Genomic DNA, 22519 nt, shown 5'->3' on the forward strand with positions numbered 1-22519 from the left:
CCCCTGGGGTGGAACTGGGGCTGTCATGGAAAACAAAACATCACAACTCATGCTAAAGTGTTTTCTTTGACCGTGACAAGGAGCAGTGCGGGAGTAACCACAAGGCAGCATACTGTGGAATGGTGACTCATGAATCAACTCGAAATTAGGAATCGTTCCATAATTCTCCACTTTTGAATCTCTTCCCAGATTTTGCCGATCCAGATTACTGACCTTATTTGTGAAGTAAATTGGCCATGTGAAAAATCCTCTGTTGTCTTGTGTGCGTAATTTTTTCAAATTACCTGAGATCATGCACAGAGCACCACCATATCTTTTGTGTTCATTTGTATTTTCCCCCCAGGCATTACCTGTAGAATGCACACTAAAAAAACCTGCAAAAAAGCCAGCAGCATGTATTGGTTATGTGTAGAATTGCATAGATTCTTGATGCAGGATTTTACTGACAATGCATGCACTCATGTATTGATAATACAGTAGGAAAAAAATGAATTTCTATGGGAGCATGAATAAATGTGTATGAAGTTTGCTTTTTACTAAGATACTGTATGTGCACATCCAGAAAATATAACATTTAAAAATATTGATACTGTATACTCAATGTAAGGAATATGAAACCTGTTCAGTTTTATTCTTACTGAACTTCTCAGTATGTCACCACTGTTCCGTTCCCATTTCTATACTAGTCCAGGGGTCTCAAGAGTCTACTCCAGCACCAAAAGCATCAATTCTTTGGCGATCAGCCTTATTTATGATCCAGCTCTCACTTCCGTACACCACTACTGGAAAAACCATAGCTTTGACTATTCAGACTTTTGTTGGCAATGTGATGTCTCTGCTTTTTAAGAAGCTGTCAAGGTTTGTCATCGCTTTACTTCCAAGAAGCAAGCGTCTTTTAATTTTGTGGCTGCTGTCATCATCCACAGTGATCATGGAGCCCAAGAGGGTAAAATCTGTCACTGCCTCCATATCCTCCCCTTCTATTTGCCAGGAGGTGATGGGACCAGTGGCCATGATCTTAGTTTTTTTGATATTGAGCTTCAGGCCATTTTTTACACTCTCCTCTTTCACCTTCATTACGAGGTTCTTTAATTCCTCCTCACTTTCTGCCATCAGAGTGGTATCATCTGCATATCGGAGGTTGTTGATATTTCTTCCGGCAATCTTAATTCTAGCTTGGGATTCCTCCAGTCCAGCCTTCCGCATGATGTATTCTGTATATAAGTTAAATAAGCAGGGAGACAATATACAGCCTAGTCGTACTCCTTTCCCAATTATGAACCAATCAGTTGTTCCATATCCAGTTCTAACTGTTGCTTCTCTTCCCATGTATCGGTTTTTCAGGAGATAGATAAGGTGGTCAGGCACTCCCATTTCTTTAAGAACTTGCCATAGTTTGTTGTGGTCCACACAGTCAAAGGCTTTTGCGTAGTCAATGAAGAAGAAGTAGATGTTTTTCTGGAACTCTCTGGCTTTCTCCATAATCCAGCGCATGTTAGCAATTTGGTCTCTAGTTCCTCTGCCCCTTCAAAATTCAGCTTGGACTTCTGGGAGTTCTTGGTCCACATACGCAGAAGTCTACCTTGGAGGATTTTGAACATAACCTTGCTAGCGTGTGAAATGAATGCAATTGTATGGTAGCTGGAGCATTCTTTGGCACTGCCTTTCTTTGGGATTGGGATGTAGACTGATCTTTTCCAATCCTCTGGCCATTGCTGAGTTTTCCAAACTTGCTGGCATATTGAATGTAGCACCTTAACAGCCTTTGCCCTGCTACGTTTTGAACTCTGAGGCCAAACCTACCTGTTGTTCCTTTTATTTCTTGACTTCCTACTTTAGCATTCCAATCCTTTAATGAGCAGAACATCTTTCTTTGGTGTCAGCTCTAGAAGGTGTCGTAAGTCTTCATAGCATTGGTCAATTTCAGCCTCTTCAGCATTGGTGGTTGGTGCATAAACATGGATTTTTGTGATATTGAAAGGTCTGCCTTGGATTCATATTGAAATCATTCCATCATTTTTGAGATTGTATCCCAGTACAGCTTTTCTCACTTTTTTGTTGACTATGAGGGCTACTCAATTACTTCTACGGGATTCTTGCCCACAATAACAGACAGGATAACTGTGTGAATTGAATTCACCCATTCCCATCCATTTTAGTTCACTGATGCCCAGGATGTCAATGTTTATTCTTGCCATCCCCTGTTTGACCACATCCAGCTTCTCAAGGTTCATAGATCTTACATTCCAGGTTCCTATGCTGTATTTTTCTTTGCAACATCGGACTTTCCTTTCACTTCCAGGTGCGTCCACAGCTGAGCATCCTTTCGGCTTTGGCCCAACGACTTCATTACTTGTACTTGTCCTCCACTCTTCCTCAGTAGCATTTGGATGCCTTCCGACCTGAGGGGCTCATCTTCCAGCATCATATCTTTTAGCCTTCTGTTTCTGTTCATGGGGTTTTCTTGACACAGATACTGGAGTGGCTTGCCATTTCCTGCTCCAGGAGGATCACATTTAGTCCAAACTGTCCACTATGACCTGTCCATCTTGGGTGTCCCTTCATGGCATGGCCCATAGCTTCTCTGAATTACTCAAGGCTCTTCACCATGACAAGGCAGCAATCCATGAAGGGGCTAAAACCAATAGTATATTTTAAAAACGGGAACAGCTGCCACCCATTTTGTGAACAATTTGCGAATTTAATCTTAAATAGAAAGTTTACCCTTTATCTAAATATATTTCTTTAATGAGATTTTTTTAAGAAGCTTGAACCCCAATCAATGATACCAACCATTGAGGAAACTGCCTTATAATATACAATGGATCTTAGGAAGAAATGGGTACTTATGTATGAACTGAACCCCTCATAAGCCTTGCGCTTCTCCTGTACTGAAAATCTCAGTGGAGAATAGTAAAATTCAGAACTTTTTGATAAGATGGAAAAGGGTTTCAGGATTGAATTTTCAAAGAAGAGGTTTACTCTTCTATTATCTGATAATTTTAAAAAAATTATTTCAAAAGCTAGTCTTTTTGTTTTCTAGTTGTCCATTATCAGCAATAATCTTAACAGTCTCTAACCTCTCATATGATAGGTTTCACATTAAATGTCAACCAACTTGTTTCATACGCTAATTTTTCTTTTTCATTTTCACACTTATGTCAACTCATGACATTATAGCTCTTTAATTTCTTCAGTGAAATACGGTGTCAGCAGGAAACAGTAGTAATTTAGAATTGTGTTTTCAAGACTCTTTCCAGTATAGTTGAACTCCCCAGGTCATTCATCTATCTATCTATCTATCTATCTATCTATCTATCTATCTATCTATCTATCTATCTATCTATCTATCTATCTATCTATCTATCTATCTATCTATCTATCTATCTATCTATCTATCTCTCTGCCTGCCTGCCTGCCTGCCTGCCTGCCTGCCTGCCTGCCTGCCTGCCTGCCTGCCTGCCTGCCTGCCTTCCTAAGGAAAACACCGTACTGCCAAAGTCTGATTAAAACATTCCATTCTCTGCCTCTACAGAACACGTCCCATCATGAACTTGTCAGGATACTGGAAGTATGGAAAGGAGTGCATCAGTATGGGCAAAGTGGTCTATCTAAAGCAAATCAAAGCATGCTGCTTATACTCCCCATAGAGCTTAAAGCATTCTCTGTGTGGTTTACAATTTAATTATGCAGGCTACACATATTACACAGAGCTAACATGTGGCAGATTTAGATTTAAGTAGGCTAAACCACCTGTATCTGCAAAGACAGTTCAAAAGGGCTTGCTTTTAAATTGTTATTATTTGTGCCAGGTCAGTTGAGACCTATGATGATCCTAATACAATTTTCAAAATAAGTGAAGTTTTCAAGAAGTGATTTACCATTGTGATCTTCCCAGTTAATATTAGTGACCAGGGATTCAAACCCAGATCTCCTGGTTCTAATCTAAAACTTTATCTGCTACACCATACTGTCTATAAAGTAGATTATTCATATTTTGGATGTATTGTTTGATCTATGACTTTGATGCAGAAAAATGACTTTTCTGGACCACAATTCCAAAAAAGAAAAGAAAAGTGACTTTTCCTATCTCCAGGTTTTGAGGATATTTTTAGTTCTGCAGATCTGTTCTGTTTTTAAGAATATGGTACATATATTTTAATGAGATTTTTAAAGCATTTATTCTCAGGATTTATTAAATGATGGAAAGAAAGCATGTTGATTACTGAATATTCTCTGTGTGTGCTCCTTTAACAGGATGCTTAATATAGGACCAGAGAAGTCACAGTCTGGGTTGCATATTTCCCAGGTCATTGGCAAATGACTTTTGAGTCTGCATACATCATTCATTCACCTCCACCGTTATGTTCAGGGAAGAAGCCCTCCTGTACTTGTCTAAAGTGTACTTTTAAAGCTGGGGTCAGTGCAAGGTGAAGAGAAGCGGTAATATACTGGTTGACCTTTCACAGGAATTCCAGATAAAGACGCAGAAGTTGAGTCAGAGATAATCACAAGATCTGGAATTTACAATAACAAACTCACCATATATCTACCTGTCAGACCTCTTCCTCTAAGGGAGGAACACAAGGTCACTGAAAAGGCCTCTTTCCGTCAACTTTTTTAATACTATTATTGCAGTATAGTCAGGAAAAAAATCAAATGTACACATGGAAGAATGTAGTTCTTCAGTGTTCTGCATCTTTATCAATATTTGGTTTTTTTTCTTTCTTTTTACATCACTGTCTCTAAATACTTTACATGGGGCGAAGTTGGCACAAAAAGCTATATAGGCTTTATTGACAGGCGTGCAGACACGAACATGTTTTGCCCCTCTAGTACTATACCTGGGGCTTTGGTGTGGATTACGCAGTCACATCTGGATTAAGCTATAGACAGCAATTTCAGCGGACTGACTACTTTGAAAACAAACAGACAGACCTACTACGCTAAGCCCCACAGGATTCATTCCGTACAAGGTGCGATGCTATATGCCATTCCAAAGTATTCCAGAGCATTCAGGAAAAAGTGGATGAAAAGTAATGTTAGAGCCAACAGAAGAGAGAGAGAGAAAATAGATTTAATCAAATACAGAGAATTGCACAGGGACATCCAAACATAATTATGGAAGCCAAAGAAAAATGGTGGTCAGAGCAATACACAGAAATAGAAAACCTGAAGAAGATACACAGCCCCTTAAATATGCATAAAAAGATCGAGGAGACAACAGGCACAATCGAAACATGATGCCTACTAGTAATGGCAGGAATAGTTCTCTAATACGTGATGTCAAATGAACACTGAACCCAAAATACTGAAAACTGAATTCAAAATGCAATATACGTAAGGAACAAAAAGGTAAAAGTCCTGGATCCAGTTATGATTCTGCATAAGAAAATGACTTAGATGTTCTAATTAATATTTTCAATCAAATCTATAGAACAGGAATTATGCCAGAAATTTGTCTGAGATCAACTTTATTGAAGCTACACTTTGTATTGACCATAGAGGGAGAAGCTGATTGTCCATTTGCTTAGATTTCCTTAATGTGGCAGTTACAGCTATCTAGCTCAATTTTTTCTGGGAAAGGCTCAATACTTATCAGCACCCCCTCCTATTCTGAGTGGCAGAATTTGCACGAAGTATGAAGGATGGACAGAAGATACACAGCCCAGAAGAGGATTTGTAAACAGGGCGGCACTGTTCTGCCTGAACAGACCTAGACAGAGATGCCTAGATATGTTTGCTTACTTTACTGATTATGAGAACACCTTTGACAAAATTCTAAGTAGCAGCTAGATAGAGCTGTTGGTAAACAAAGGCCTTGATTCAAGAGCTATTTATATAATAATGGGTATATAATTGGCAACTTTTACTAGCAATAATTGGAGTCAACAGTGAAGCTCAGATGACAGGACATAGAGACTGAAAGAGGAGCACAATAAAGATGTATATCCTTGCCATTACTTTTCAATCAGTATTTGAGAAATGCTGACATTTAAAGAAGCACTTGCTGATGCAAGTACCAATTTCATTTTCAGTGGAGATCTTCTCAGTATTTAAGGAACACTGGTGATGCAGTATGAATTGGTGGACAACTTGAGAAATGTGAGTATCTACAAATTGGATCGACTGAATGGTTGTTCATAGCCATGCAATAAACATCATAGATGGCCCACAGCAGTTCTTTAAGATCAAGACGTAATATGTGACAAAAATATAAAATTGGTTTTGAAATAGGTTTTCTCAGTTCTACATTATGGAATCACGATGCTAACGTAGGCTACCACCAAAAAAAGAGGAAAAATCAACAACTTCAATGTGGATGTGTTAAGGATTTCTTGAATGAAAATTGGGACCAATGAGGCACTACCAAGAAGAATCCATAAAGACCATGAAATCTCAAAACACATAAATCACAAAGAATTAGGTTACTTTTTACAAGCAATGACAAGTGCAGATTGTTTCAGCTGACCATTCAAAGAAGTGGAAGAAGAAGAAATGTTTGGAGGACAAGAATAGCCCTTGGCTTCAATGCAGCATTAGATTGCCATTCAGTACTGCTGCATCCTAGAACAGCCACGATGATCACCTGGCCTTAGGTAAGAGAGTAAAGAGAAGAGAAAGAACAGAGTACATCAATAAGTGAGAAATGACTGGAATAAGAAAGGAAAAGAGTGATGCATGTTTGGTTTACTCATGTTTTTCCACATGAGCACAATGTGATATGTAATAAATATTAATAAATAATAAGAATAAATGTTATCTACACCAAGAGACTTAAAAATTAATGGCACCTAATGTACGTTCTAATACTGTCTATTACTACTGTGTGAAATGTGTGGCTTTTTCAGTTCACTGAATACTGGGAATGCAGCCCCAGAAATCACCAAGTCCAATTAGTTATAATGACCACTGGTCAGTACAGTTATGACAATCTGTGAGCAAAAAAATTAAGTGGGTGTCCTTAAGTAAAACCTTTCATATTAGATATTCAGTTATGCCATTGAGCATTTAACCAATGTAAGTGTTACATCACTTCCACCACTTCTTGGAAAAGACAGGATCCAGCCATAATTATCAGTGGTCTTGAGGCTGAATTGCTACGAAATGCCTTCTGTATGGATGTTCAGAAACTTCAGGTAGCTCAGAACACAGAACATCCTCACTATTAGACATTATAGAGGTAGAAGTAATTTCTAGTCATTAATTCATCCATTGATTGTTCAATACACATACTCTGCCTTTCCACCTTAGATGCAGTGATACCAGCTGAGCACCTTTTAACTCTAGTTGTTCGTTGGCACTGTGATTTTTTTAGCTGTTGCAGTTTGCAAATTGGATTCTTTCTCTGTTCTAGTTTTAATAGTTACACCATTTGTTTTAATTACCTTGTAAACTAACTTCAAAGCTGAGATTCTAAAGGATAAAAATATTTTAAACAATAAATAAGGAATTAATTCATTTGCATTCATCCATTCATTTTGAGGATCCTCCCCATCTGTTTCTTTTTGAAACAAATTACTAAGGAACTGAAATCATAACAATTCTGATATTTTCCCTGATATTTTACTAGTATCTAAACAGACACTTTATCTTTTTCTCTTTTGGGTTTTTTCCCATGGTGTTTGCTTGGGCATTCTTAATTTACAGAAGCTTTTTCAGCTATATAGCACCACCCCTGGTACACCTACTGAAGAGAAAAAAAAGGTGCAAAACAAAAATATATAATCAGAGTGAGGTTGTGGTATGCACACATTTTTGAACTCATTTTTCATCAAGACACAATATTTAAAAAGACAAAAGTTATCCAGAACGGGACAGGAAACTACCGATAACGAGATAAAATAAAACTGGATCTCACAGTTGTTGGCAACAGCATTATTTTACGTAGACATAAATTTAAGCTAAACAGGAAAGGTTCCCCCATCCCCACAAATCAGGAAAACAAATGCAGATTTATTAATAGCACGATCTCAGGAGTCATTTAAACAATGAGCCTTCCTTGGAACTAGGAAACCGTGTTTAGAAATCTTTATAATTGATAGTTGTAATCACCATTTTCGTAAAGCAGAACCAAAATATCCTGATTTGATATTTTTCTAACTAACAATATCCATGAATAAATAACTTACCTGAGAATCACCGTGGGTGAATTATGTGATGGGACAACTCACCAAAGATGGTGCAGAAGACACACAGTCTCTTTCCATTTCATTATTGACAATCTGTTTTCAGTCAAAATTCATGGTGTGTGATCTGTGATGCTTCTTGACACTCACTTCCATTTTGTATGCACATCAGCAAAGCTTACCGCCAACAAAGCATCCCAAACTGAGCCTGCACTGGTTTCTTACCATAGGATCCACAGTCTGGATCCATGTTAAACAGAGGTACTTTGCCATGCTGTTTTGCAAGTGTGTCCTGTGCTGTGGTCACAAGCTGCCTACAGGCAGTGCTCATTTTCCACATGTATAATGTAGGCAAGGAATTCCTCCCATAGGACGTAGCTTCTACGTTTTGTCAGGAATAAAATTCATCCAAAATTTCACTCTCAAGGCAACACTCTGTTTATGTGCTCAGAATAAAAGAACAAGAAGTGGACATAAGATTTCCTAGGAAAACTCAGAGATCAAACAATGCAAACTGAAATAGTAGCACAGCTTGTATTTAAGAAAAGTATTCAAAATCTATGTTGTTATATCAATGTATTAATGGTTGCTATGGCCACTTCATTTCTTCATGACTACCTCTGTTCATAGTCTCATGAAATGCAACTTTTGCATATGTTAGGATATCTTTTGCTTCACTTGAAAGACAAAACCCAGATTATGTGCATTTTGTGTCTCCAAATAAATGCCATATCCACTAATCACCACTTACAGGAAAATGGAAAGGAAGAACACTCATCTGTATTGTGATTATTTCCACCCAAAGAACAGCTGCTACAAGCATAGTGAATGAAGCACAATTATAGAGGGAAGGTATTGGAACCTGCAGCATGTGACAAAACGATGCTTTCTGTAAAGAGCCAGTAAAATTACACGGGACGTTTAACCACTGATGCCTCTTAGTTATACTTTCCACTAGTAGCAAGAATGCCAGGTTTTGTGGAACTAGAATACCAGACCTAATTAGAAAACTATGCTATGCTGTGGAAGAAAGGAAAAGTCTACTTATTCAAACTAGCAACCAGAGAATTCAACCTACTTCGAATTCCCCTCAACAAGCAAAGTGAGCATGTACGTAACCCTGTTTCATCACAGGGAGAAGAGACAGGTCATGGAGGAAATCTTTTCCTCTCTGAGAGCTTCTTCTTGACAGAAGGTCAAAACTACAGATGTATGGAACCCTCAAGCTATTTCATATTCAAATAGCTCACTACAGTCTGTGAAAGTTTATGGTGAATAACACTTTTTAGTCTTGAGTGTCAGAAGATTTTTTTTAAAATTCTGTCTGCTGCAGTAGATCGATAAAGCTACCTCTGAAAAATTCTGCAATGCCATTTGGGGAAAAAGGTCAAAAGGCAACTATGGAGGCAGGCAATATTATGCCTATCTCATACACGTATCCATGAGATCAGTAGAATCATAGAAAAGTGAAGTTGGAAGGGGCCTATAAGGCCATTAAGTCCAACCCCCTGCTCAGTGCAGGAATACAATCAAAGCATATCTGCCAGGTGATTATGTTTTTCTTGAATGCCTCCACTGTTGGAGCACTTACCAACTTCTGAGAATAGAGAGGAAAACATGCCACCTTTAATCTTTTGATTTGTTTTACACACATAACAGAATATTATTATTGTGATGTTGATATGAATGTTAATACCTAAGAAGAGATATCCTCAAGTGGACTAAAACCCTATCTTATTCAAAATTCTGTTCACACTGCTGGCAACCAGTTTCCCAATGTGTAAACTGCCTTGAAAATATTTCTTTAAGTGTAAGGATGGGGAAAAATTCAAATAAACTAATACGCATGTTTTTCCTCCCTATTTCTTCCTCTTAGCCTTCCTGTTTTTGGTGGTATGAATTTCAAGAGGATTGCCCTTGAACATATCTTTACAAAAACTGGTTTAAGAAATGTTTTCAGTTGTAGTTACAACATCCTTTTCTTTTCAAAGAGCAGAAAATTTTTTATCAGACAAAGTTTAAGGTGGGGAGTTTATTTGATATCAGATTTCATGTGGCTGACCATTTTGGTTTTACTTTTCCGTCCTGCCTTCTCCATCACTTTGCATTAGAAGTATTACTTACAGAGTAGTAATTACCTCTGACACGAAATTACTACAGTTTTGATGACAAGAAGGCCTTTTCTTTTCCTGCTTTCATGGCATATATTCATGTAACCCCCAAGCTTATTGAACGTATTTGAAAAATTTTAAAAGCAGTTGGCTTGAGATTGCACTCTGGGAAGAGAAGTGAAGTGAAAAGATGGGGGAGAAAAGAGACAGAGCGAGAGAAGGAGACCATTTTAGCATTTTAGAAATGATCTCACACAGCTGTACCAGCTGAAGAACGTTTCCAAGTGTTGCTGAATGGCGTTGAGAGAGAGCGAGAGAGCGCTGCCTCCCAGCAACCCAGCCAGATCCTCAGCAGGAAAGGAGTGCTTTTAAAGTTAATAAAACGAAGGTGGCTTGGGGTGGGGGGGGGGGGAGAGAAGAAGAAGACGACGACGAAGAAGAAGGGAGGCTCCTGGCAAGGCCACATAAACTACACAAATGAGTTTCTAATCTTGCCACATGAGCCTTTTTCTAACTCTGCACTCTGAGTCAACTGCAGCTGCAGGCCTGGATGAGCAGTTTAACAATCCTTAGCTTTCTCTCTCTCTCTCTCTCTCTCTCTCTCTCTCTTTTTAATGATCACAATCAGGAATATCATCTTCCTTGAGCCTGGGGGCTATGTGGGATTTAAACTAGGGAGTAGCTGGCATTCCTCCAACCCTACCTGCAGCTGTGTTTCTGGGAAGGCTGGAAAACTGAAGGCTGCTGTTGCATTTGGTTGCTCATCTTCCAATCCCCCAGCCATGCATGCTTAAAAGGAGTGGGGGGGGGGAGAGCAAAGGCTGAGCAGAAAGAGAAAAATAGAAATGAATGAATCTGATTTGTGATGTTTCATGAAGTTTATTAAAGGTCTGATTGACAGGAAACCTGAAAAAGGAAACTCAGGCAATATAGTCGCCAATGTCTGTTAAAAAAAAAAAACAAATGGAGAAGGGTTTCTGACAAACCTGGAGAAATACACACACAGATTAAATGAACCAAATTAAGTGAAACAAGGCTTATGAAAAATATGCAACATGCTTTCCGAAGATGTAAACAGAAAGTTGAGTTAGGTACAATAGTCTGCTCATAAAGAGTTTGATTTTTTCCTTCAAAACATCTGTGCAGTCACTACATTCTTGCTGTGTTGATAAGGTTGGAACATCCTTACCACAAAAACACAAAATAGAACTACAAGATCTTCTCCAAAGAAAGATTTATTCAGTAGTTTGTCTCATGCTATTGTATATCTTGAATAGGGAATATACAATTAATCTAATTTTTGTTTCTAGAAGGAAAAAAAAAAGCAAAAAGTAAAGGATATTTGTAAAAACAATTTCCAATATTTGGAAAAACAATAGTATAGCTATTCAGATAGTTTGAAAATATCTTCCAGGGGGAAAATTGGTGGACTCAGAAACTGTCTGCCACCCACCACTCTTTTTAGCACACTGTGGGGAACCTTTGAGACATTACCAGAAGATGTAAAAAAAAAGTGTGAGAGACTTTTGTCTACCTCTTTTCCAGTATCATTTTGTGAATAGGTAACTCACAATGCCTTCTCCCCTGGGATATGCAGAAGTAGCACCAGTGGAACTGGCTTGGCACAAATGACATCGTAAAAAACCTAGGAAAAAAGTGAGGGCAGCAGAAAGAAAAAAGAACATCTAACATGAGATGAATATAGTCAATAAAGGAAGCCATGGCCTTTAATTTGCTAGACCAAAGAAAATATGTTAATAAGATCTTGCAAATGTTATCCGGAATAGTAAATGGCCCAGAATAGTGCTTTGACACAAATAGGGTGGTAAATAAATAAATAAATAAATTTGTTGGGCCACTTGAAGTTGGAAGCAGTTTAGTGGACTTATGACAACCACTAATGGACATAACTGAATGACTTTTTCTCACATTAGAGGAGATGCAAGTAAAAGAGCAAGGCACAGGACTCATACAACCTTCTTTGCAACGTTGTGCACTGCGTGAAAGAGCTCTGAGCAAGCACCTCATCAACAAAGGAGAGACATAATATAAGTGAGTTGCTTCCTTTAGATCTGGTGGTTGAAATATCTTATTGGGGGATCAGTTAAAAAATGACTATGTAACAGACTCAGCACCTCTATCCCCTAGTGGTAACATCTCTTGAACAAAGAAAGTAATTCTCAGAATGCCCTTTTTAATGGAGTAGGAAGGAAGAAGAGGACTTCGCCCTTTTTCTCAGAGTGCATCTGTGGGGTTGCAAGCAACCCCCAAGGTCCCCAGATGCCCTCCATAAAAACTGATAATAAAAGGCAGGCCTTGCCTCTCAAAAAACCTAAGCCTACAAAAATAAAACTGGAAGTGGACTGCCAACAATATTTGAACTTTTATTGTTTGTACTTGTTACATATTTGGTGGTGTGTGTGATGATGATGATCTGTCCATGGATCCTGGATGGAAAACTGGAAGTTGCCTATTTCTGGTGTAAGGGGTTTTAAAAACAAAAAACAAAATTCCCAAATAAGAGGGTGAAGCATGGAAGTGGCATTTGCCAGCAGGGAGAAGCGTCATTAAGAAAATTCAGTCATGAGACAGCCTGTCATTTTAAAAGCTTTATGACTAACAGCAATTGTTGGTCCTAACTAAAGTAGGCACATTGAATGGATGGGACTTCTTAAGTCAACGGTAACATAAATCCTAGTGATTCGGTGAGTCAATGCTATTTTGGACAAGCAATTGGATTTAGCCTGAAGAATGCCAGTTTATAGGACTTTAATCCACTAACCACTTACTAATTTACCACCATCTTCTGAGCAGAGGATTGTACTGTAAGAATATCAAAAAACAATATAGGCTGTTCTAGTAGTGCAGGAAAAGTTGTGCCTGATGCATTACTCATGCAGAAACCACAACAACTTGGTAGAGAAAGAGAAATGACAGGTACTGTGCCTGCTAAATGGGATTATGGAAAGTATGAAACGGGCAGAGAGAAAGGCCTATAATGAACCCATCTAAACTAAAAACATTAATACAGGCATGGAATACTTTGTGTTTGTTGCTCATAGTTTCTTCCTTTCCATAACAATTTTTCACTCAGAGGGACAATTATTGTTGAATGGCTTAAGTAACGTTTCTAATTTTAGTGCTTTTTAACATTGGGAAAGTACAAGGAGGTGGTGCCTGTTGTGATGGACTAATGTGGTATTTTAGGCTCTTGAAGCAAATTTAGCAGCAAGCAAATACGTAATATAAGCCAATGGCCTCATTCTTTTTCTGCCTTGACTTCTGTTTCCTTTCCTCTGTTCCTCCTGCTGAAGATGGATTTAACTAAAGGCTCCTTCAGTTAAACACTGATAGAAGTGTATGCATTATTGGTGCCATAAGCCATGGCTCCTTTTTTTTCCCACAGTGAGCCCATATAGAGACATATTTTAATTTGCAGCTCTCTGGGGTTGTCAGAATTATAGGCCAGCCTGGAGCAGAAAAGTATGATAAAGTTTTTCAAGTCCTGTTTAGTTAAGGCAGAAATGCTGGGATTCAGCCAATATTTCCACCACTCAAGGCTCTTTTCACAGTCCAAAATTATTTGGCTTAAACATTTCCAACTGTGAGGCGGTCCCATTTCACTGATTATGCAGTCATTCACTTTTCCACATCAACATCAAAGTCATTAACAACTGAGTATTATTGCATTGGCTGGAATTCAGTTAAGGACTAGAGGGATGTTGCTCTTTATTAAGATAAAGCATGGCTTGGTTATGTCACCCATGAAATAATCAATTTACTATGTTGGTTAATTTCCCCCTTCTTTGATCTGTGAATTAAATTCAACCAGTCATTGTTTCACATCACCACCATCACTACAGCAATGTTTTTTTTTAAAAAATCACTCTATCCAGTTTTATAAAATGGAGTGCATAGATGTTGCCAACATTAGTACAACATTAGTACAACTATTTGTATTTTAATTGTTCTAAATTTTATTGTATTTTAAATGTTGTAAGCCGCCCAGAGACCTTTGGGTAGTGTGGGCAGCATATAAATTAAATAAATAATAAATAAATTAAATAAATAATATTTGAAATCTAACAAAGATTTCACATGATATTATCTCCTCATAAATTTGGTTGTGCTCATTTAAAAATAAACTGAAAAAATATGTTATTATCTTCCAAAAAGTATGAGAAAAAAACATTATGATTGACACACTTTGCCTCATCTTTACTTTAATTATCAGAGAAATAAGAGCTAAAGAGAAAATCCACTTGGAATTCACAACACCATGTTTAAATAACATTTTCTCGGAGAATGGAGACAGTGGTAATAAACTTCCATGATCTGGACATGGCGCAGAAAATATCCCTGTATGTTGGCTAAGAAGAAGTGCCTTGGTCATTTTCAGGGTATGACAGTTCCTAATCTGTTTTGAAAAATCGAACTACACTGGAACCAACAGAATCAAAGCTCTTTTGGAGTAGGAGCGGCTCTGGGCTGTCTCTTTGTTTTATATTCTCCATTTCCAATCATTTCAGTGATTTGAATTATATCAATATCACCCTTTCTTTCAATATAAATTCAGAATTTGTTAGAAATTTTGCAAGTTTCTAATTGATCTGAGCCCTATATTTTCTGTAAGTAAATTCTTAAATCTATTTTCTTAATTGAGATATTCTTTTTTTAAAAAAGAGCATGTACAGATGTTACTATGGCTGATACCTAATTACTTTCTAAAAGATCACATGCAAGTTTGTTCAAGTTCTTTGTTATTTGGGACTTCCATGAAGTCATCATTGTTCAAGTTTTGTAAATGAGAAATTCCTGAGCCAAGGTTAAGCTTGTCATTTAGCTTTTGCTGAATTCTGCTACAGGCAGCAGCAGGCAAGTTAAACAACCACTGATAGACTTCAGTTGACTGATTTGCAAGACATGCCAATGACAGACAGAACTTCTCTTCCTTTGTCATCCAGCCAAGATAATCATATGAAAAAGCCAAAGACAAGACAAAGTGTTGTTCTTGTAAACATATTGGCCAAAATCCAATACATACTTTAAGCACCCTTAAACCATTGAGCTTGTAAAGCTAAGATGGTGCCTGGAGGTTTTTGTTTTGTAATCCTTATCTGTTTTCTCTCCAGGTACTGACCAGGCTTCATCCTGCTCAGCTTCTACAATGAGACAAGATTGGTGTCTTCAGGATGGTTTGATGGGAGATGCCGATCATCCATACTTTTGTATTTCCAATCATCAGGTTTGGGTGTGACAGCTAGACAGTAAAGAAAGCTGACAGGGGGAAAAATGATTGATTTCAAATGTGGTCCTGGAGGAGAGCTATGTTGCTACTGAGGACTTCCAAAAAGACAAACAAGTGAGTCCTAGAGCAAAGCAAGCATGAACTATCTCTGGAGGCAAAAAATGTTGAAATTGAGGGTGACCTACTCTTGGCACATCATGAGAAGGCAGGATTCTCTGGAAAAGACAATAATGCTTGGAAAGCTAGAAGGCAGCAGGAAAAGAGGAAGACCAAATATGAAATGGACTGACTCCTAAAGGAACCCACAGTCTTTTCAAGAGTTGAGCAGGGCAGCTGAGGACAGGACATTTTGGAGACTGGTCATTTATAGGGTCATCATAGGGTAATTATGATGGCACATAACAACAACAATGGTTATATAATGTAATGTATCTTAGAGTTGAAAAGCTTTTCAGGGAGTGCTTAAATGGAAGCTTTCAAATTAAATCCATAGCAAATCTGGTTAAAGATTCTCATGTGGCACAGAGTTTTGTCTGAGCAACAATCAGCTGCTGAAAATGCTCCTGGGTTGGGCAAACTAACATTCATCATTTTACCAGGGATGCTGGCAAGTCTTTGGTGAATCCCAAGGCCAAGTCTGAGTCTTTGATACCAAGGCCCAGGTTTGAGTCTGAATTTTTGGAACCAAGTCCTGAGTCCTGAGCCCTAAATCCGAGTCCCTATTAAAAACAAGCTCCCCCCCCCCAGAAAAAAAGGGAGGGGGTTGGTGGGTTAAGAGTCATGAGTCATGTCCAAGTCACTGAAAAAAATACCCCAAGTCAAGTCAGGGTTGAGTCACTGGTGCGACTTAAGTGCGGCTTGACAGCGAGTCCCACAACTCAAGTCCCCATCCCTGCATTTTACTCACAGGTCCTCTTGAGCAGTGGCTTTTCCTTCTGTATTTCATCCAGTTCTTGGAGTCTCCAAATGTTCTGCACACAGTTCAGTTTCCCTTTTAAATACCACCAAAGAAGTTTAGTCAAATCCAATCGTCTACAAGTCATTCCATAGCAGTGTTCTTTGTGTATACATGCAGTACAACTTCTGGCAATGTTCTTCAACATTGTCAGTAAAAGCATCTCAATTATAGCATATCCTTTTAACAACTTTGAAGCAGAATATGCCAAAGATATTTAAAAATGTGCCAAGCATATTATACCCACTGCCAATTTTAGTCCCAGTAAATTATCCTGTTTGCAACTCAGAACCTGTTGCTGTTCATAGATCATATGACCCTGATTTCAATTTTCATTCACGGCTTTTTGTTTATATGATAGAACTAAGAATAAATCAGTATTGATATATTTGTATATATAGGAAATGATACGAATGTGAAAGGAGCTACAATATATATATATACTGTATAGTTTTTGTTTCCAAATAGCATCAGGACTCAACATTCTGTCTAAGGCAATTTACTCAGTTTCTGGTAAATTTTGAAGGAGTCTTCACTCATTAAAGAGGAAAGGGTCAGGACTGACTAGAGTGGTGGTTGGTGCCCCCTGTAGGTGGTAGGGCAGAAGGCGCAGCAGCCATTGGTGGCCATAGCCAGCTCTGAGGGACACAGCTAGAAACACACACACAAACACACAGAGGCTTGCAAGGTAGCAATCACATATATATCTATGTAGAGGAAGGATTCTGCCTTATTTCCCCATCCAGTAGATCTGAAACTCAGCTGAGGAATGGCAAAATAAATGTTATTGTTGTTTGTTGTTTGTTGTTTGTTGTTTGTTGTTTGTTGTTGTTGTTGTTGTTGTTGTTGTTGTTGTTGTTGTTGTTGTTATGTTCTGTGCCATCAAGTTGGAACTACTTTATGGGAACCATAATAGGGTTTTCAAAATAAGAGATATTTAAGGAGTAGGTTTACCACACTTCCAGTGAGTATTCTACGTCTGAGTAGAGATTTGAACCCAGGCCTCCTGAGTTCCAATGTGTCGCTATATTTACTACGCCACACTGGGTATCCCAGAAAAACAAATGTCCCACACTCCCTAAATGTGCAATGTTCTGTCCAGTTTTCAAAGCTGAGCTGTTTGCTGAAATTCTCTCTCTCACATCCCTTTCCACGTTGGTCACACCATCTTGGAAGTGTGCACCCTAATCTGCCTGTGAATCCTTGGATTCTCACTTTAAAATTTTTATGTGAATTCTTTTTTTAAACTTAATTCAGGCAGAAGGGGCATTTTTTTGTACTGTAGAGTCATAATCTGAAGTGGAATTCACCCACAACTGGAACTACAAAGGAGGCATTTTGTTGTAAACAGTGACCCCAAGTTTCAGCCACTTACAAAATACAGATTTTCCCCCAAAAGGCAAAAACAACTGGGATAAAAAGTATACTGAAAGATCTATTATACATTGCCACTAGGTATTAATTTTTCTCCAAACGTACTGAAACAAAAAAGTTCATGTTACTTTTTGGAGAGCAGTGACCCCAAGAAGCACAGATACCATATAGATGATGTCAGGAGGTTGGCCCTGTTTGGCGAGGGTCAAGGACTGGAATTTGCAGTGTGTTTAAGAAACAGGAGATCTCCTATCTCTAATGCAAGTTTTTTCCTTTTTTAAAAAAATAAAATCCATTCAGACATTAGTTTAAAATGCCCCCTTTGCAGTTTATAAATAGATCATCGTATGTGCATCTTCTTCTGTTGCATTACTCTAAAATGTGTCTACATTTTTTTAAAAAAGCACCCAGTTCCAGTATAATAATTATTTCAGATTGTTTTCAATACTTATACCTGAAGGGTATCTAGAGGATAAATGTTGCCCATTTGATTGACACATGCCACGCTGATACTGCTCCTCTATCCATGCTTTCAGCCGGGACTCAGAATCACCTCAACACTTATCAGGAAGACTTTTATACTTAATGGAAGTAATATATTTCAAGAAATGAAGCACTGAAACACATAATAAATGCTTCTTTCTCCCATAATTTTACCAACATAAGTGAAAAGACTATGTCTGCAGCTACTCATGTTCATAGGATCTCCTGTTAATTGAGTCACTGATTTATCACAAGGGGGAAGCATAATTTCCACAGTGGAAAAGATCCAATGCATTAACTTAGTGGCCTTTTATACAGAGCTTTCTCTTCTTTCTCTGAATGCAATATATATCACAAAATGGACCTTTTTAAAAAGGGGATTGAAAAATGAATGTGATCATACTTTAGACCATTATAATTAAAACTTAGGGTAATTATGGAAATGATGAATCATGTTAGGTTCTTAATTAATTTATCTTTCTTCCTTTTGTAGTCAGTTTACTGGAAACCCTGTGTTTCTTACTGATAGGTTTTTTTTAGCTGAGAGGCTGGAAAAGCAAATGGGAAGAAATGCAATCTTTTCAGCACATTCAGAGAAAGAAATGGAAGAAAAAGAAGTTTGCAGGCATTCAGTAGATCCTAATAAAAGCAGTTTCTATTTCAAGTACTTGTTAACCAAATTACAAAGTGAAATTACACATGTAGCCTGGTAAGCCAGCAATCTACTTACAGTGTGAAATATTTATACTGAAAAAGTATAGACTTTTGAAAATTACTAGCGTATAACTGATGTTCTACCATTGTAATCAGCCTAGTAACCACAACCTTTTCATCTGAGCATTGTATTGTTTTTCACTTACATTTATCATTTTGTCATCATCTGGGCGTTTGCCTTTAACTACAGAACAGCGGACATATGGTTAGGATCATAGTAGTCAGCAGCGGAAAAGACTCACTACATCAACAATTTTGGGTCAGGTTTCCCAAGAAGGGAATCAATTAGCTATGAAAGTAATATTGCTGATTGTTTCTGCAGAGAAACAGTGCAGGGGAAGTTGTACCATGAGGGTTAGATGAGCGAAATCTATTCTTCATTTTGTGTCTGAAACTGAAGGAAAGTTTCTACCATAAGTCTGTATAAATAATAAAGCCTAATGAACCCAGACAGCCCAATATTGAGATCACAAAAATCTTTGACAACCCATACTCTCTCTTTCTCTCTTTTTTTTAAATTGATGGAGAGGTAGTTTCCAGAGACTTTAAATTAAGGATGTCTGAGAATTTCACTACAGTTCATTTAAAAAAACAATCAGAACTTCCTAAAATCTTTTCATATTTGGGATTGAAAGAAAAACCCTGTTTTTTATATATATAAACCTGAAACTGGTAGATTCATCTTATATATATGAATCTACCAGTTTCAGGTTTATATATATATAAAATAGGGTTTTTCTTTCATCTCCTGCCTATAGATTCATCTCCTGCCTATCTGGTCTTTCGACCACTCTAGGCGGCTTCCTATGCAGGTGAACCTGAAGCTGGCAAATTCATCTAATCATGCCCAAGTCAGCCTTTGACTCCCTGGGTATTTAATCATATTGGTGGTAAAAAAAAAGGGGGGTTACTACCTCTGTTTTTAATGCCTGTATAGCAACCAGGTAGAATGTGGATAGCTAAACCTATTCAATTTGCCAGTACAGATGAAAAAGTATATCTTCTCAGTACATTGTTAAAAAAATTACCACCAATCCCCAAATTTCTTCACATTCTAAGACGTAGAGAACCAAGTTTAAAAGATTCAAACGCATGAAGTGGATGCAGGTAGGTTACTTGCTGATGGAGGAACTTGGTAATCAGACAGCCATAAGGGAAAAAGCTCTTTCTGTAATTCCCAATGAAGTCTTGTAGCTGAGAGGTAGAGTACAAATTTTGCAGGCTAACGTCTACAAGTTCTTTTTCTGGTATCTCTAGGCTGCTCTGGAAAAAGCAAAGAAAAGTGTGCTGCTTGTATACCAACCCAAAGAGCTTAAAGCACTCTCTAGGACAGGGGTCTCAAACAGGCGGCCTGGGGGCCATTTGCGGATGATAGTTTGTGGCCCCTGCCTTGCCTGCCCCCCGAAGCTCCCACACATCCTCTGCTGTCAAGAGTCAAAAAAAAGCCTCACCTCGCTCATCAGCTCTCTCCTAACACCAGCGCCTCTTGTACCCTCCATTTGGAACTGCAGCCTGCAGACTCCAGTTCCGGATGGAGGGTGCAAGGGGTGCTGTCTTGAGGGAGAGCCAGCGAGTGAGGCGCGCTGCCGGCCCTTTTTCCCAAGCACCCAAGCTGCCACTGAGCGATGCCTGAGAGCGGAGCTCGATCCCGATCCGTCCTCGAAGAGCACCTCCAAGCTGCCAGCAGCAGCTGCCGCCGCCGCCTCTTCTAGGGAAGCGGCTCTCTGGCTCTCCTTCTCTCTTGGCACCCCCAGCACCAGTCTGGCCAGCAGCTGCCTCAGCACCCTGCAGTGCTTCCTCCTCCTCCTCCTCCTCCTCTTCGTTCTGCTTCGGCTCTGCAGGCTGCCTGGGCTTGCCTCACAAAGTTTGCTCCTCTGTCTCTGCCTCCAATGGACCCCAGGTAAATTGAGTTTGAGACCCCTGCTCTAGGAGGTAGTTTACAATTTAATTATGCATGCTACACATGGCCCCTGCCAGCAGCAAGCCAAGTATTCAATTTACTGATCTCGGACGGATGGAAAGCTGAGTCAGCCTCAAGCTGGCTACCTGAAATTGAACTCAGGTTGTGAGCAGAGTCTTCACTGCAGCACTGCAGTTTAAGCACTGCACTACAAGGCTTCTGTAAGATTTCTTTCTGAAATTTTGGAGCCTTGCTACCCAGAGGTAGCTTAGGAACTGATCAGGAGGCGACAACAGGGAGATATATGGTAATGGGGTAGTGGTCATAAATCACCTGGGCTAGTGCCAATCAGTATAGACAAAGTCTGCTTCTATTCAAAGTCACTTCCTACTGCTCCTTCAAAGGAAGCTTTGTGTCAAAATGTGTGTGCTACTGCAAAAACCTAGTGGATACTCTTCAGGCCCTAGCAGTGAAACCGGTTCATAACTGGAGTGTGATGCCCCCTATCCTTATCCATGAGCTGCTTCAACCCATCAGTTGGACCCATAGGAAATGGGATGAAGATCAGCAGTTCCAGAATCTCTAGCAGAAAAATGATGTTCTGCATGTCATTTTTACTGGAGAGAAGTTCTCTCTACCCAGGCTTTGAGCAATAATGCAAATAGCAAAATGCAGCATACGCAAGGAATTTGTTAGCTTTGCCACCTCTGTTTTTGGTTCTGTCATCCTTCTCTGCATGAAGAGTGAGGAGTCTGACTGGGATAGCCTCTGTTAGAGTCAGAGAAGTCTCTTCCCAGAAACAGGAACCTCTCCCCTTTGGACTTGAAGCCCTCTACATGGAAGAGGTTGAAGGAAATGATGGTAAAAGGCAGCAGACTAGCTGCACAGACTGAAACAACTGAGTAGGGTTTTTGTTGGCTTTGCACAATTGTTAGTCTTACTAGCATCTTTTGCAATCTAACCATGTGCAGTATAATGCAGAAAGCCAGAGTTCCACAGCAGTGATGTGGAAATGAACCTTCTTGACCAAAGGAAATTGAACACCAGCGGCCTGTTATGAGGTTATGCTACCATAATATGAAAGCACATTCTAGTATTTTTTTAAAAAAACAGGTTTTTAAACCAAGCAGGCCTTTCTACTTGAGGGCATTTGTGACATGTGGGATCTCACTTGTAAAAATTTGTTCATCCAAAAAGAAAACTTGTTGGAGCACATCCTTAGCAGGAGCATTGAGTAACATACCAGTAGTGTGTGAAATCATATCCCCAGGCTTAGCATTGTGACCAATAGCTACGGAACAGGAACTTGGCAATCTAGCCACACTGCATTTCCCTAAAGATATTGGTAGTCTGCCAACCATACAGCTCAATGTACCTTGTAGATGAACTTTAGTCTGACTAGATCAAATAGTTTTACATCGAATGATAGAATACTGTTCTCACCATAGAGACAGTAGCAGGTTCCTGCAGCACATTCTTTGCTGTGCAGTGAGGTGCATCCTGACATTTTTAATTCTTCAGAAAATAAACACTGCAGTTCTCACTTGTTCTACCAAGCCATGTCTGCAGAGCTTTATTTTGCAAACAATAGGTTCCTTTCCCAGA

The 22519-nt window shown here is 38.9% G+C and overlaps 1 long non-coding RNA gene across 1 annotated transcript in view; it reads right to left on the reverse strand.

The window, feature by feature from the left end:
• Window positions 1-11023, reverse strand: part of LOC144588676 (uncharacterized) — a 71081-nt gene extending 60058 nt beyond the window's left edge. Inside the window, exon 1 of the long non-coding RNA XR_013544330.1 lies at window positions 10944-11023. This is a non-coding gene — a long non-coding RNA (uncharacterized LOC144588676). The remainder of the gene's footprint in view (window positions 1-10943) is intronic.
• Window positions 11024-22519: the final 11496 nt, after the last annotated feature.

The sequence above is a fragment of the Pogona vitticeps genome, chromosome 1 (assembly GCF_051106095.1).
Source record: "Pogona vitticeps strain Pit_001003342236 chromosome 1, PviZW2.1, whole genome shotgun sequence".
Lineage (NCBI taxonomy): Eukaryota > Metazoa > Chordata > Lepidosauria > Squamata > Agamidae > Pogona > Pogona vitticeps.